This window comes from Cavia porcellus, unplaced genomic scaffold, assembly GCF_034190915.1.
Source record: "Cavia porcellus strain 051 isolate PalLab524CR breed Dunkin Hartley unplaced genomic scaffold, mCavPor4.1 scaffold_2, whole genome shotgun sequence".
NCBI lineage: Eukaryota > Metazoa > Chordata > Mammalia > Rodentia > Caviidae > Cavia > Cavia porcellus.
Window position 1 is genome coordinate 5,870,181 of NW_026947485.1, and position 14,810 is coordinate 5,884,990.

General features: G+C 40.8%; 1 non-coding gene across 1 annotated transcript; it reads right to left on the reverse strand.

The window, feature by feature from the left end:
• Nucleotides 1-8,615: 8,615 nt before the first annotated feature.
• LOC111756888 (small nucleolar RNA SNORA2/SNORA34 family) lies at nucleotides 8,616-8,752 on the reverse strand. The gene has a single exon (XR_002791275.1). It is a non-coding gene; the product is annotated as a small nucleolar RNA SNORA2/SNORA34 family (small nucleolar RNA).
• Between the last annotated feature and the right edge of the window lie 6,058 nt (nucleotides 8,753-14,810).

The following is a 14,810-nucleotide window of genomic DNA, read 5'->3' on the forward strand; positions in this document are numbered from 1 at the left end:
GCCAAGCGAAAAGTCTTTTTTTTTTTTTCCTTCAGTGCTTCTCAGAGAAAGAGCTACCTGGCTTTATTGAAGCCTGCATGTTTATTTACTATGTTGGGTTAAAAAATAGCTATGTTGACACCTCCCCCTCTGTTTATGCTTCCTGCTGGCTCAGCTGTTTCCCTTTCATGGGAGCTCCAGGGTTGAGCTGTGAAGCTGACATGTGTCTCTGTTCGGCTCAGCGGGAACTGTAACAGAAGGGCTGCTGGAGGACCTGGGGTAGGAGCCAGGCCGGAGGGCTTCATTCCTAATTACTGTTAGCAGCAAGATGAGTCCAAATAACAGCACTGGGGAGCTCGGTAGGCATGTTCTGAATAGCAACACAACACCTTATTAGTCCACACATGGATGAGGTGGAAAAAGGGACAAAATGTGTTATAGTAAGTTTTTAGGAAATCAGCTCACTGTAAAAGTCCAAGCTCATTGAATGAGGGGAAAATTATATTTAGACTTGAAATTATTTATGTTTTCCACATACATAGCCTCAAGAGCCTGCAAATGTGGAGACCATCAGCCAAACAGTGGAGATCCCATCCTCAATCTCCTGCAAGAGAAGAAATCAGAGCAGAATAGATGTAGTCACACAAGATCCTGCCACCTCTCCCTTCCCCGGCTCATCCTTGTCGCCCTAACACCCAGGAAGCACGCTGACTATTGCAATAGGCCAAGGTCATATTGATCTCAGGACAGTAGCTTCCTCTGAAGTGACTCCCAGGCTCCAGGATCTCCTCCAGCTTCTGATTTCAAGGGGTTCAGATCCTGGGCGTTGAGGGGCTGCTCTTGCATGCCCTGCATGGCCTGCCTGGATGACACGCTTCCCAACATGCATGCTAAGCACATGGGCCCACGAGATGGAAACTCAGATTTGCCAGGAAGAGCTCCTTAGCCCTTACACCTCAGTCACCCTAATCCCTCATCCTTCCCCTTCAACCTTTAAGCTTCTCTCCTCATCCTACTCTGCTCCAGATACTTGGTCCTACACAGTTATGAACATAGCAGTAGTGATGTTTGTTTCTTTGCTTTTGCAGGATTGGGAGTTGAATCCAGGCTTTTGTACTGAGCAACATCCTCATTCCCAATGCCCCTTCAGCTTCATTTTATTCTCAGACAGGGACTCACTAAGTCAATCAGGCTGGGCTTGAACTTGTGATCATCCTGGCTCTCCCTCCCAAGGTGCTGGGGTCACGGGTGCACATCACCAGGCCCAGCTGTGTGTGGTATTTTGATCTACAAAAATGCTCCAGCATTTTTAGGCAACAGCTCCTTTGGGGATCCTAGAAGAAACCAGGTAGGCTGGCAGGGTACTTTCCAAGCATGTCTTGATCCTAGAAAGGAAATGTCTAAACAATTATCTGCCTTTTACCTTTACCTCTAACACCTCTTGGGACAGATGGAGAGCACGGTCGTACTAGACAGCACCACTGATCATTCCATTTCAGCGATAACAACAGAACACGGTTCTGAGAAAGTAGCTAAAAATTACAAAACAGAGCCAGATGGTTGAAAAAGGAAAGCTAAAGCGAAGTACAAATCTTTCTTAGAAGGTCAGCTTCTTTGAGGTGATCATTGAGGTGGCTTTTTAACATAAGGCTGAGGCAGAAAATGTCAATAGCACAGGGACACAGTGAGCAGAGAGCTGCTCAAGGACGGTGTGGTGATTATGGTCTGTTTATCATTCATTTTGTTATGGGCTTTATTTCTCTATGTTTGTACCACAAATAGACATATGACGTAATTCATGGCTTTTAACTGGAATTTAATTCATGTGTAAAACTGACCGTTTTCATCTGAAGAATTCAGAAGTTTTTAGTTTATTTGTAATGTCATACAATCTTTACCACTAATTCCAGGACACCTTTATCACCCCAAAACGAAACCAGTTTATTTTCTGTCTTACACATTTGTCTTATCTGCACTCTTTGGAAAAATAGGATCATATAATATGGAGCTTTTTGGGTCTTCTCTTGTATTTTACAGTTTTATACATGTTGCAGTATATAGAGGTAATTTTTTTGATAAATAACATTACCTTTTTTTGTAGGAGGAAATCAAACTCAGAACCTTGTGCTTGCCAGGCAGGCATATATGCCACTGAGCGATATCCCCAGAATAATATTATTCTATTATTGGATGTGCTATATTCTATGTATTAAGTCATGAGTTAATGGAAATATGGGTTGTCTTTACTTTTTGACTATAAGTATTGCTGATGTGAACATGCATGTGATTTTTATGCAAGTACTGATTTGAACCCAGCTTTTATTTCCCATGGGTGCAGAGACCTGGGAATGAAGTTGCTGAGCCATATGGAAACCAGGTTGAACTTTTATGGAAACTGCCAAGCTCTTTTCCAAAGTGACTGTACCTTTACACTCTCACCACCAGGGTGTGAGCCGCTGAAGTGGTTATTTTCCAATACTTAATTAGTCACCCTGCTGTTAAAGCCATCAGCAGACTTCATGTGTCACTGCAATTTCAGACACGAAGAGGAAAAAGAACACTGTGAACTGCATGGTGCTGTGTTGCTACTTGGTCTTTTTTCTTTCATGATTTAAAGATTTTTCTTTAGTCACATCATGCTTACTCATTAGCAAAGGACTGTTACCTATCCGAGGCCTGGTTACACTGCCAAAATTAAAGAAATAGAGATTAAATGAATTTCTATTCATGACTGAGTAAAAGGTGATCTTAGTGGCTTCTGCTGAAGAACTGAAAGCATTTCATTTAATGGCATGTGTACTTAATTCTCGCTTCCTGCCGTGTCCAGCAAAGCCCTGGGAGGGAGGACAGTGGAGGATGAAGAAATGAAGACTCCTGGTGGATGAAGGTCTCCTGGTGGGTGAAAAAAGAACCGCCCAGTGACTGTAGCACGTTTATGTAGACACTCAGCAGGTTGCTGTCAGAGGAAACCCCTCTGCCTAAGAACTTGCTCACCTGGCTCACCTCAGGCACCTCCTCTCTTGGGTTTGGAACAATTTGTTCCCTTAGCTCACCTTGGGTGCTCTGCGTTCTCAGGGCTGGCCTTGCTATAAGCCCATGTGTGATCTATCTCCAGCTCAGCTGCTCCCCACAGCCACCCAAGCAGCTAGCCCAGTAGTATTTAAAAGAAGGAAGTTCCGTGCAGTCTCATGAGCCTGAGAGGGAGGAGACATATTGGCTTTACTTCTACTGTGAGGCCTTTTTCTGAGAAGACTCTGGGTGAACGACTGTCTCCAGTTTCCTCATCTGTCCAGTTTTGATATCTGTAATTCCTCCTCATGTCATGTGGCAGGTTACAGTGCATACACATTTCCAGCTCACAGTCAGCTGCTTTGTCCCTGCCATTCCTTGCACCCCAAGTGTCACATCTTCTGTCCCTCCTGTGGTGTGCTGCATGTCCCTTTTGCCACATACTGATTTGGTTCAGATGTAGTGAATTTTCCTCCCTCAGGAAACATCCACCAGGAGCAACTTTAATTTCTCACATGGAGTATTCTCATCTCAAAAGTATTTGCATGTGCTTTTTAGGAGGGCAGCTGTGTACCACTAAAGAGAGTTTTACAAATTCCATTCTCCATGTAACTCTGATGCACAGCATTTCTTAGGTTGTTTTGCTATTTTATTGTAGCTCCAGGCCTCTTTTTTCCTATCTTTTGCCTTCCCCCTCCCCAACCTTCTGAGGAGCAAAATCCCTCGCACTGATTTTCCTGCAGCCCAGCACTCTACACACTTTTGTTCTTGGAATTCATCTGCTACCAACACCTTAAGATCTTACTTCTCTTTCCAATGGATTACCCAAGTGTCTCTCTTCCCTCTCGACAAAACAGCTCCACACCTCAGAGAAATCCTGTTTCTGCCTGTTAAAATAACATTTTCTCCCTATGTCTTTCACATGTGAATGGAATTTGGAAAGTTAAAGAAATAGTGGATGGCTGAGGGACTGTGTAGTCAACATCCCCTGTGTGGGGAAGAAGAGAGGAAGGTCTCTCTTTGCAATCTGTTGGAGAAGAGCAGTATTCACCCAACAATTTATCTCATCCTTGATTTGAACAATCTGACAGAGCCAGACTCTGAATTTGCAGCTAGAAGTTGAAGAAAGATGAGGGTGTTTGGGTAGCTGGGTCTGTAATTGTATCAGTGAATCTGTGGACAGCCACATTCTCATTCAAGAAGAAGCAGAACTCTTATCTATAGACTTTTTTAATGCTTCAGACTAACAGAACAAATGAAAGAGAGGTGAGAGAATTCTTTCTTAAGACATTGATTTCCTGGGGCTGCTGGTTTCAGTATCAGGAAATGCTTTGGGTCTGCAACCCTCTTTCCACCTTTTTATCCCTTCCATTAGTTGAAGGTAATTTCTGTTGCTTGCAATCGTAAGATTTCTAGTATAAAAAAAATTTCCAAACTGAGGGCTTGTGACTATTAATACTATTAAAATTGTTCTATACCTCCAGCAAGGGTTTCTCTTTATTTTCTCCAAAAAAAAAATGTACTTTTGTGTTTTGCTTCATTTGATTCTCACAATAATCCTCTGAAGCAGGCAGCATAGGACTTTCTGTGCCCAGGTTAGCAAGGAGGACGCTGACCATCAGAGAGTTCATTGACATGGACTTGCTTGTGTGATCAGTACTGGCTGAGACAGGGAAACAAGAGCTTCTGGGTGCTTCTGGGCCACTATGGAGATAACATAAACCGAAGAGCCTTTTCACTGAGGTTCAGTTTACTTACGTAAACGGTGTAAATATTGGGAACTGAACACAATTCAGATCACAATTACTGTTCATTGAAATTGACTTAAGATTATAGTAAAATTCTGATGCAGGATATAAGAGGCACCACGATGCCAAAAGAAACCATAAAAGCAGCTGAAGTACCCTGCTCTTAAGCACGTAGGTCTTATGATTCCTCATATAAGGAACATAAAGACAGGGATTCGGTGTGGTATGACAGTAGTGATGTTGATTGTGTCATTTTGTCCTCCCTGTTAACCCTGGTATGGATCCCAAGTCCCTGATCACAAACGCAGACTATAAGACAGTCCCTTGAGTGGATGTGCCCGTTGGTTTCCCCCCCTGGTAGTGCACATGTTGATTGATTTTGAGAGTGATTGGGAGCAATCCAGTCCGCAGCCCCTGCTTCTGTCTCCGTGAGCACAGGAATCGCTTTGCTCCACCTGGACTGGGAAGGCGTGCGGGAGCCTCGGCCTGGGACAAGCTTCTGTCAACAGTGTGTCTCCCATGAACTGCACTGTGTGAATCCCGGATCGGCCTCTTGGGAGGGCTCACCACCCTTCATCCTATCACATCCAGCAGTTCTCATGCAGGAGGACTTAGTTTTCCCGAAATAATCACTGTTTCATATTCTAAAAGACTTTTTCTAGCAACACTAAATATGACTCTTTTTTGGTAAAAGGCCGTATTTTTTCTTGTCGGTAATTTTGCCTCTATGAAGCCTCAATTTTTGCTGTGTAGAAACCTAACAGTGGTCCGAGGTACTGACATGTTAATATTTGAAATATGTACAGACTAGGAAATACTGGACTGCTGAGCAAACTGAATACTCAAAACACTCAGAAAATTAAGGCTGGTAAGGCCATCTTTCCAGAAGGGAAAACAAAAGGAAGAACTCAGGGCAGAGAATGGCTTTTAAACATTTCAGACCAGGTAGGGATGTAAGTGAAGACTTGAGGTCGGTGACCATGAGTCTAGAATTCAGACTAAGGGAAAACACCTGCCATCAGAAGGGGAGTCAGGCCATGGGAGCACAGGTCAGCTACCTGGAAGCCTGGAAAGGAGACACATAACCTAGGGAGAAGATGTGGGGGTAGCAGCAGCGAGGGATGAAGCCACATGTCAGAAATACCAGGAGGACGCCAACCAGAGATGCAGAGTGGGCGGCAGCGCTGGGTCAGCCTCTGGGGAGGGTCCCTCGAAGGGGTTAAATGTAGGAAAGCTCTTCTTGGAATTGGCAGCCCACCATGGCGACCCTGAAAAGAATAAATTGGTGGAAAGGAGAATAAAGTCACAGGGGATGGTGGATGCATAAAGTGTTTTTGAGGCCACTGCAGAGACTTTTGCTGGGAAGAAGTGGTGTGAACACAAACTGAGGGGCTCAAGGGCCACTCTCGGATGGTAGGGAGGAGACCTGGGTTCTCAGCAGGGCTGAGGAAGGGCGCTTGTGTTCCATGGCGGTGAACAGCTTGCTTTACGAGGTATGAGGATTAGTGCATCTACATACCAGTAAGGCAGACATTGGCCAAGTTTCAGAAAACAAGGTGTGTGAATTTTAGACTCAGGTTTCTAATGGGAGTTAAAGTCTAATCAATTCTCTTTCTACTTAGCTTGTTCATTTGCTGCTCTGTGCTTACCTCTCAGAGTCCTTGATGTCTCTGCTTAGTGACCCTTGCCCAGACTAAGTATCTAAATGTCTTTAGTAAAGAGAAGTACTTAGAGCCAATCAGATGTAATAAACCCTAGAACTACCAATTCCTGTCCTATAAATTCAAGTCTCCAGTGGATTTTGCATTGTATTTTCCACAAAGATTTTCCAAATTGCACACATACTCACTCGCAAAGAATTTATTTTTAAAATATTCAGATAAATGAATAAAAAAAATCACCCTATGAAATAATTTAAGATCATGAAAGATGGAAAGCACAAGCATGAAATTTTAATAATCATATAAATTTGGGTAATTAGTGCTGCAGTAATAGCAAGTGTCTGACTGAATAACTCAGATGATTACAATTGTTAACCAGGTTACAAAATTTTAAAGAGTCTATTTTTAAAACTTTAAAATCCTGAAGTTCCCGTTTTCTAAATTACGTATCTACATTTTCAACAGGATATTGCATGGCCTGTAGTTTCAGAGTATGTATTGTGCATATGTTTATATGTGACAAAACCATTTTCATAAAGAATAAGATAAAACAATAAAGAATGCAAATTTATCAATTATTAATTTCTTTAGTACTCTAAATTCCAATGGACTGGTTGTTCAGTTGAATTATACATTATGTTTACTGGGAGAACGGAATTAGAAAGTTATCTCTCTGTATTATGTTACTGAGCTCCTCGTTGATTTGCTTAGTATCACAGAAAATTAAAAAGGAGTAATGGGTGCTTTCCTTTCTTGTTTACAAACTTGTTACTACTCTGTCATACCCAGACAGATGCAGAAAATGTCGTGCTTTTCCTAATAGCTTTTAACAACACCTAACATGACTATATTTTGAGGTATCAGGTGAATAAGACTCCAGTTTTGAGGGGAGGGAGGTTCTTGTGGTCACCACAGGTGAGGCTGCCCCTGCAATTTACTTTAGAAGCCAGGGCTGCCCTGGCTCAGTCCCAAGGAACAGTGCCTGGTGAGCCCCACCTGGAGAACAGGTTTCCTGGGGAGCAGTGCTCCTTTCTGACATTTGGTTTTTATTGTGCCCTGAAGGTAATCACTTAGTTCCACTAACCAAGTAATTTCACGAATCACAATCTGGAACCCAGAAGAATCTCTTTCATACTCTATTGATTTTACTTACTTTTAGTTCCCCAGATAAACTTTATTAGCCATAAATTAGAGCCCTTGGACAAATAATGTCATAAATAAAACATGTAAAGATAAATACAGACTACTTTTCTATCTTTGTTTAAACTGAAGGTAGTTGGTTGTGATTTTACTTTTTAAAGACAAGTAACACTACCATCGGCCTTTAATTACTACCTAGTTTAGGCTATTGTCTTTTCAGACAGAGACCACTAAAATATAGATTTGGCCATTGATTGTAAACTTTAATGTGGGATAATTAATGGAATGAAAGAGGATACCAAAATTAAGTGGAAATATATATATATATTTTTTTCCTTTTCTCTGTAGTGTTTTATTACGAATAGATGTTGGACTTTGTCAATGCTTTTCCAATGTCTATTAAAATCAGTATATGATCTTTGTCCTTGGTTTTGTCATGTGTATTACATTTATTGGTTTGCATACATTTTTTTCTTTTTTCTTTTAAAGGGGGTAAAATCAAACTCAACAGAACAGAACAAAACAGGACATAAGAAAGAAATGTAAGTGATATTAATTTCAAAGCTAGAGGACCTGAGATCTTCACTATCATATTGTCTCTTGTTTTCTTCCAAATAGTTGTCCATGTCTTTGCATACAGAGAATTCATACAAAACAACATAGTGTGAAACTGATCTGAACTGAATGAAGAAGGCATTTTAGGTCTTCAAAACTAGACAATAGGGAAGTCACTAATGGCTGTCGTACAGTCTCTCGTTCTCTTCAAAATAGCAGACCGTACTTTCATGTATATAGAAGTTCAACAAAACAAAACAGGTAGCGAGGCAGGGGTTGCTTGGTTTCCTGGTGCTCCAGGTCCAAGCATGGCGCGGGTCCCAGTAAATGCCAGTGGCTCCCATCCTGGGCCACTGGAGCCTGCCACGCTCACAGCTGCTCACCAGGGGGGAGGGGTTGCTTGGTTTCCTACGGCTCCAGGTCCTGGCATGGCACAGGTTCCAGGAAACATCAGTGGCTCCCATCCTGGGCCGCCAGAGCCTGCCACGCTCACAGCCAATCACTGGGGGGAGGGGTTGCTTCAAGCTGTTTCCTTCTAATGAATTGACCATTTCACTGCCCGTGTTCTGAAATGGCCAACAGACTATTGAAAGACATCTCTTTAGGCTCCTACTTAAAACCAACAGTGTCAGGAAGCTGCCAGCCTTGATTTAGGGCCGGGGAAATATATTTTAATACTTTTATTATAATGTTTTAGTGTAGCACTCAACTATAAAAGAGTTAGAAAATTAAAAAATGGTACATACACATATTGCATAAACAAAAATTTAACACAGACTTATGTTGATTATATTAACATTGAAATATACACAGAATAATAATTTTTTGGAAAATATCATTTTTAAATATTTGTTGGATTTCAATATTTAATGCCACTAATATTTTTTTATGAATGTCTTTTCAGTATTGTCTTGTTTTCCTAACAGTCATCAGCTATATCTTATGGTTAGTCAATCTAAATTGTTGATTATTGACTTTAATTTCTCCCCTAGCCCTATGCCACTGAGAATGGGTCACCCTAGCACAGAGGAAGACAGAGTCTTGTGAAATTGCTTCAGTCTCCTCAGTAGCTGTGACCATAGGACCGCACTACTGCACCTGGTTATAATATCGTCAGCTAAACAAATATTCTCCTTATAGATTCTCACATGCCTGGTAAGATTTGAGCAAATTTTGCTAAATGGAGCATATATTCAATTTTCTTCCTCTATCTTCTTTTTTGCTTTTGAATATGTAAACATTTTAGCTGCAATATTTTGACACGCTTTATCTCTTTGTCTCTATTCAGAAAACCTTTTTTTGTTGTATATTTTGTAAGAAGAAAGCTTGTCAAATGTTATCTTTATGTCTTGAATATTTCACCAAACTTAAACTGGTAGGTCTTTTACTCAATATTAATAGATATAATAAACATCCATTTAGAAAAGACCTGCATCAAAAAATTCATCTCAAAAATTGAAATATTGCAAAGTGCAATTATAGGATGCTAAAACTGAATTATGTACATTGTTTGAGGTCTGACCCATGAATTTCTTCAGTCTCTCTATTGTTATTATAGAGGTATATTTTAATGGCTTCTTGTTTTAAGTATTGTTTTCAATAATTTACTTTTCTGAAAGCTTGGGGAGGTATAGTTTTTATTACATTATTTGAAGACGATTTTGAGTAAAACTCCCTAAATTTGATTTTGAACAAAATGAACAAAAATTTAGAGGCTTTTTTAAAAATTCAATTCCATTTTAGGCTTTTAGGTTGTTTTATAAATGAATTCTTCTGAGCTCAACATTTAAAATTCTATTAATGTTGAACAGCAGAGACAAAGCATGCATTGCAAGGCTGAAGGAACTTTTAATTTATTTAATATAACTTTTACAAAAAAAATGTAACTCTTAAATTCTTTGAACATATAAAATATGTACATTTTGACACCTGGCCCTCCATTTGGTATACATGTTGTACTTTTTGGGTGTGATTAGTCAGCTGTGTATTGACGCAGATTCCAAGGCTCTGTGTGTTGTTTAGGTCCTTGCTTCCAGAAGGTTTATAGATGGAAAGGCAGGCCCCGAATCCTTGCTTCCTTCTTTATATCCACACCACTGCTGTCCTGTGAGTCTCTATCTTCTCGTCCTTTGCTTATTTGGCTTGCAGTGTGTGGATGCACTTGATACCGCGCTGGTTGGGAGCCCAGTGCTCAGAACCCTCAGGATTTCTACTCGTGCTCCTGGGCCTTGGCTATCAGCATAAGAACAAGTGCTGGTCTCACAGGAAGGATGAGAAACTTACAAAACAGAGTCTTGGTTAAATAGAGCTGAGAGCCTGAGCCCCACAGATAAAACAAAGCCGCCTCACACGTTCCGGTTTCTGTCTCCTGCCCTTCAAGTCCTACTCCTCTCCTGCTCTGCACTGCCACCTTCTCCCCCTAGTTATTACACTCATCTCTGAGCTGTTTTCCCTGCTGCCAGCCAGTCATTCATTCGTGGGATCAGTGTGGCCTTGAACGAATGGCTTTGGGACTGATTTATTACAGAGCTTTACTGTGGCAATGTCCACTTGCTACAGTGGTTTCTTCACTCATTCGCATGATTTTTTTTTTTTTTTTACCACAATGTTCCAGTAAAATTTGTAATCTATTGTCACTGTAGAAAATGAGAATTCTTAAATGTTAAACTCTCAACATAGATTTACAACACTGACATCACATCATCCATGACGGATGTTTCACTTTCTCCAAAAGTTTACTTTGACATTGTTGTAGGCAGCTATGCTAGTTAGAAATATTATAGGCAGTGAGACAGGGCTAGGTCCTCAATGGAGTCAGTGAAAACACCTGGCAGCTGCCTGGGAGCTGACACCTCCTGCTGTGGGCAGGGCCTCAAGACAAAAGACCACACAAATGTGCCCATATCCTCAGATTGATACCCTAAATAGCTCCCATCCCCCTAGGAAAGTCACTGCTCTGTAAGACTTAAAGCCTGCTTTCTATGAGACTCCTTTCCCCATTTGTCCCTAATATAATCAGTTTTACCTGAACTAGTCATCTTATTGGCTAACTAGAGTTAGGTCTCACCTTATGCCCATCTGCTTTGTGAGTTTCCAGTCTTTCCCCACCTTTAATATGGTTTTACTCTATAAAAGTCCCTGGGAAAAAAAGAGTCCTTGGCAACCTGCTCAGGACCCCTTCTTTCTTCAGAGTGTTATAGCCTAGTTCTAACCATTGCGCCTCATTCCTGTTCTGTATGTGCCACACAGCCCCCCCCCCACTCCCATCTTTCTAGGTTAAGTTTCTGTTTCCCGAGAAAGCTGTAAAAGCCTTAGGTTTCAGTTTCCTGTAACCCCCTCCCCTACCCCTCATCCGGCTATCTGTAATAAAATGTGCTGTTTTTTAAGAAATGCTCTCCTCTGTGAAAATTGTAAAATCTTACCTAATTGATATGTTAACCATTGTTGCCCTCTACAAATAACATATGTGGTGCTAAAATAAGCTAACAGGGGTTGTTAATTACTGCTCTCTAAAGACTTCTCTATTCTCTGCTAAGGGGAAGAAGGTGTTTGCCCAATCTAAACTTGCTTGTATGCAGGGAGACTTGCTAACAGCCCAACCCTTATCTGAACTTTGCTCTTCCCAATGTAATCGCTGCCTCATTCCTGTTCTGTAGTGTGCCCCAGCCCCTCTTCCTTGCATTGTGAGACCAGCAGCTGTTTGTGGTTTTTACAAGATAGAAGCCCTGACTTTTAGCTGTCAGGTGCACAGTCTCCAAATTGGCTCCCGGGGATTGTTTCGCCAGGCCTGGCCTAAAATAAAGCCTTTGCTCCCCAAATTTTAATTTCTTGCTTCTTTGGGTTTTATTCTGGGGTCCAAGCTATCACAACAGAAGCTTTCTTTCTCTCAGTAAATACATTCTACTCTTCATCTCCGTTGTTCCTAAAATTCACTCTTTGGTTTTAGAGAACATGAACTCTCAGACATAGCAGGTTGGGAGTTTCATTCCCCCCTGTCAACATCACTCAGATTCCATGAGTTGGGTACAAAAATGTGTAAAGTCTTATTGGAATCATCTAATCCCTTAGCTGAAGCCCATCGTGATTTTTATATATAAAAATATATATAAAACTTGTATCAGAGCTCCTTCATTTCTCATGTCTTTCAAAACAAATGAAATTCAAACTAAATTAACTTATTTAGAAGAACCCTCATTTTATTTAAACAAAAGTTCTTGCTTTTGTAAATAGAATTAGCAGGTGGATATGTTAAATTCCCTTGGGGAACATTCTTTGTGTGACTATTCACTTTTGGAGCAGATATTGACGTCTTTTAAAGATTCACTTTTCTGGTCTCTAGTGACTATTAAGTTTATTCCCATAAGCACTGGCAATCTGTTAGGTGTTGGGAGTTCACAGTAATTATCTACTTGATACTCAGCATTGAATTTTTCATTACACTAGCTTTTCATTTCTTGACTGCTAGAAGAATGTGATGCAATAATAAAACTATACCAAACACTCACATAAACATTTGTAGATTTATTGTGTTCAGTAAGTGGCAACTCTGTAGCAAGAGACTTTAGAGTATCTCTATGTGACTTGCAGAAGCACTTAACATTTCGGGTGATGGAGCTGGCTGGCTTGACAACATCTTACCTAAGGCACAGCTGCCAAAGCGTCTTCCCTCACTGCCTGCAGCTGTCCTCAGACACCTGCACCGGAGAGTCCTTGGTGTCAGGAGCAAGCACCCTGCATGCCACCCTGGGGCGGGAGGTGTTAGTGCCATCAAACCAGAAAAGCTACTGAAAAGGCAGGCATTTATAGAGGATGCTTCTTAAGTTTTATTTAGCAAAGAAGCTTGAAATATGACAATTATGCCTAATTCACTTCTGATTATCCTAGAACCAATGTTAATATTAATATTTTAATTAAAATGAAAAGTTCTGGACAAGTACTACATGGGCATAAACAAGGCCTAGTCCTGCCAAACTGGCAGCAGAGGTCATATCTATGTGCGCACGCACACACACACACACACACACACAATACACACGCACACAAATATACTGGAGCCACAGTTTTCCAAATAGCCTCCCTCAATCCATAACAGTTATTTCTTCAAGAGAAGGAAAGCAGAGCAGAATGAAGGAGAGAGGGGGAGGATCAGGAAGACAAAACTGTAGCAAAATACTGCTGTACTGACCATAGAAAAAGGTGCCTTAAACACACAAAAGCTAGTATACCACAAGTGTAGAATACTAGTGATATAGGGGAGTGAAACTCCCAACCTACCATGTCCACGAGTTCATGTTTTCTAAAACTGAAGAATGAATTTTAAGAACAACAGAGGTGAAGAGTAGAATATATTTATTGAGAGAAACAAAGCTGCTGTCTGAGAGAGACAGAAGGGGTCCAGAGCGGGTTGCCAAAGGATCTGTCTTTTCCAGGGACTTTTATAGAGCAAAACCGTATTCAAGGTGGGGGAAGACTGGGAGCTCACAAGGCAGATGGGCATAAGATGGGACCTAACTATAGTTAGCCAGTAAGATCAACAGTTCAGTAAAATTGATTACATTAGGGACAAATGGGGAAGAGAGTCACTTAGAAAGCAGTCATTCTTACAGAGCTGTGACTCTTTCCTAGGGGGGTGGGAACTATTTAGGGTATCAATCCCAGGATAAGGGTGCATTTGTCTTGAGATCCCGCTCACAGCAGGAGGCCTCAGCTTCCCAGGCAGCTGCCAGGTGTTTTCACTGGCTCCATTGAGGACCCAGCCCTATCTCACTGCCCATAATATTTTTGACTAACTCAGCTGCATGCAACACTAGTATATCCTTAAGCTACAAAACTACTGAATCACTTTCCTTTTCTATTAACCTGTTGGTGGATGCACAGATAGGTTACTTCCAAGGGTTAGTTACTAGGACTTGTGCTGCTATAAAGCTGGGTTTGCCTGGACCAGTCATAGGATGTCTTTACCCCGTTCATGTGAGACACCAAAAAGGGGTATTGTGCTGTCCAGTGGAATTTCTAGTTTTGATGTTTTGGGGACTCTTTATACTGATTTTCATGGTACCTGTATCACTTAACATTCCCAGCAACAATGTAGAAGGGAAAAATAATAAAGAACTCATAAAAATAAAAGCTAGGTATCAGTTTTTTAGGCTGGGTGGAACTAGCTATTTTAATCATTTTGATAGCTTTTTGATTATAATGTTTCTGATGCATATTTTCTCCAGAAAGAGAATGTGCTGATCCCAAACAAAAGTATCCTTTTTCTTGATAATGTAATTCTTATTTTAAACTAGCAAATGGGTTTTCTAATTTTATTGCAGCCAGATAAAAACATTTTGAATGTATCTTCATTTTGGATTTTGCCAGATATCTTTTTCAATTGCAGTCTGTTCTAGAAAAAATAGCCTTTGTCTCCTGATTCATTTGTCGGACTACAAACACTCCACATGAGAAGATAGGACAATCTTTAGCACATGCATTTAGTAGACTGTCACATAGGGCCAAAGCCTGCGCAGTTTCCAATTATTACAGCTGCTTCAGACTTAGACTCTTTTTCACTCATGCAGAGAAAGCGAATGGACTGCTCAGTCTCCTGAATGGTTGAAGATTTTTGCATTTGATTCAGTAACATTAAATATTGTTGAAATCATCACTGTAAATGAAAAAAAAATAGTCCATCAGAACATATTAATAATAACCACTGGACATGCACCTTCTATTT